A 2,679-nucleotide genomic window follows, 5' to 3' on the forward strand; every position below is an offset into this window, starting at 1 on the left:
GAGCTTCCCTCTCCTCTCATCGTTGTGGAGTCCCTTGCTGCCCAGAGGCTCCTTCACCCCCACTGATGCTCAGCCCCGGGTCAGCCATCTCTGCCTGACTTACGGCGCACTCGTCTCTTCTGCTCAGAGAATCTGAGAGCAGAGCGGCGGCGTCCCCCGTGTGGCCACAGGGCTAAGGATGGTAGCCCTGAGGTCCTACCTCACCTGCTCAGCCAAGACCTCTGGGTCTCCCTGGGCTCCAGGCAGCAGGACAGGGGTCTGAACACAAGAGGGCGCGCCTACCCTAAGTCAGGGTTGGGATCAGCCGGGGTCTGTGTGGTTCTATTTATGTACGCTTTATTGTATTCCATTGATTTATGCCTACTTTATGCCAACATCACACTGCTTTTTATTACTAGAATTTATAGTAAATATTGAAATCACCCACTATGCATCCTCCAAATTTCTTCATTTTAAAAATTATTTTGGCTATTCAGTTATTTTTATTTCCGTTGAAATGGTAGCTTCAGCTTGTCAATTTCTTTAAACATTTCTTTTAAAGCTCACCAGTGTTTTAATTCAAATTGCACTTAATTTAATAGTTCAGTCTTGGAGAATTAATAACATTGGAGATCCCAGTTCTTGAATACACTACTTCTCTGCTTATTTCGATCATCTTTACTTTCTGTCGGTGCTGCCATGTAGATCTTAGTGTACAAATCACAAACATTATTAAAAAATTAATGTCTGAACATGGTATTATTTTAATAAATGTTTTATAAGTGGATTTTTAAATTTTTCTTTATTCTGCATTTACATTACTTATAGAGACTTTATTTTTGTATAGGAGTTGTACCCTACAATTTTGATAAATTCACTTATTACTTCTAGAAGTTTTATTTGCCTTAATATTTTCCACTTGCATAATAGTGTCACCTGCAAACTAGGACATTTTACTTCTCTTTCATTTATAAGTCTTTCATTTCTTTTTCTTGACTTAATGCTCTGGCCAGGACCTCCAGGACAATATCTTTGCCGTTTTCTTGATCTTAGGTAGAGAGTAATCGATTTTCATCATAAAATATGATGTGAGTTGTAGGTTTTACATAGAAGCCCTTTATCGAATTGAAGAACTTGACTACGATTCCTATTTATTGACAAATTTTGTCACAAATGAGTGTTACATTCTATTTTTCATTATCATTTTTTAACTTTTAGGTTCTGTGGTACATGTGCAGGCCTGTTATGTATTTAAATTGCATGCCATGGGGATTTGGTGTACAGATTATTTCACAATGCAGATTATAAGAATGGTACTTGATTAGAAGTTTTTAAATCTTCACTCTTCTCTCATCCTCCACCCTCCAGTAGGCCCTGGTGTCTGTCTACTGTTCCCTTCTCTGAGTCCATGTGTACTCACTGTTGAGCTCTCACTTGTAAGTGAGAACTCATGGTGTTTGGTTTTCTGTTCCTGTGGTAGTTCTCAGGATAACGGCCTCTAGCTCATGTTGCTGCAAAGGATATGACCTTGTTCTTTTTTATGGATGTGTAGTATTCCATGGTGTGTACGTACCACATTTTCCTTATTCAGTCTACCATTGATGGGCATTTAGGTTGATTCCATGTCTTTGCTATTCTGAATAGCCCTGCAATGAACATACAATGCATGTGTCCTTATGATAGAATGATTTATATTCCTTTGTGGATATACCCAGTAAAGGGATTGCTGGGTCAAATGGTAATTCTAAGTTCTTTGAAAAATTGCCAAACTGCTTTCCATACTGGCCGAATTAATTAATTTACATTCCCACTGGCAGTGTATAAGCGTTCCCTGTTCCCTGCAACCTTGCCAGCATCTGTAACTTTTTGGCTTTGTGATAATATCCATTCTGACCATGTGAGATGGTATCTCACTGTGGTTTGGGTTCATATTTCTATAGTAATAAGTGATGTCGATCATCTTCTCATATGCTTGCTGGCCCTGTGTATGTCTTCTTTTGAAAAGTGTTTGTCCATGTTTTTTGCCTACTTTTTTAACGCGATTGCTTGTTTTCTGCTTGTTAATGTCTTTACATTCCTCATAGGTTCTGGATATTAGACCTTTGTCAGATGCAGAGTTTGTGATATTTTCTCCCATTCTGTAGGCTGACTGTTTGTTCTGTTGACAGTTTATTTTGCTGTGCAGAAGCTCTTTAATTAGGTCCCATTTGTCAATTTTTGTTTTCGCTGCACTTGACTTTTGGCATCTTTGTTGGATACCTTTAAAAAAAAGTTTTAAATGGTATTTAGTTTTTTTACTGTTTATTTTAGTTTCAGGTATTAACACCTCAGCAGCTGAGGCAGCACAGCGGAGTGCAGGCACATCGGCTGGTGTGGGGTATCGCTGGGAGTGGGGCTGTGGTGTTACTGTGCAACGCTTGTGCTAGCAGTAGTGGTGGCGTGGCAGAGGCGGAGCTGCTGGCGTCTGCTCTGGCACTTACGCAGACAGCTGTGACAGCCAGGAAGATTGCTTGAATCTGAGAGTTCGAGGCTGCAGTTAGCTATGATCGTGCCATTGCACTCCACCTTGGTAACAGAGTGAGACCTTGTCTTGAAACAAAAAAGGTTTTTTTTGAGACAAGGTCTCAGTGTGTCACCCAGGCTGGAGTGCAGTGGCGTGATGTTGGCTCACTGCAACCTCCGCCTCCTGGGTTCAAGAGA

This window comes from Colobus angolensis, unplaced genomic scaffold (assembly GCF_000951035.1).
Source record: "Colobus angolensis palliatus isolate OR3802 unplaced genomic scaffold, Cang.pa_1.0 Scaffold650, whole genome shotgun sequence".
In the NCBI taxonomy this organism is placed as follows: domain Eukaryota; kingdom Metazoa; phylum Chordata; class Mammalia; order Primates; family Cercopithecidae; genus Colobus; species Colobus angolensis.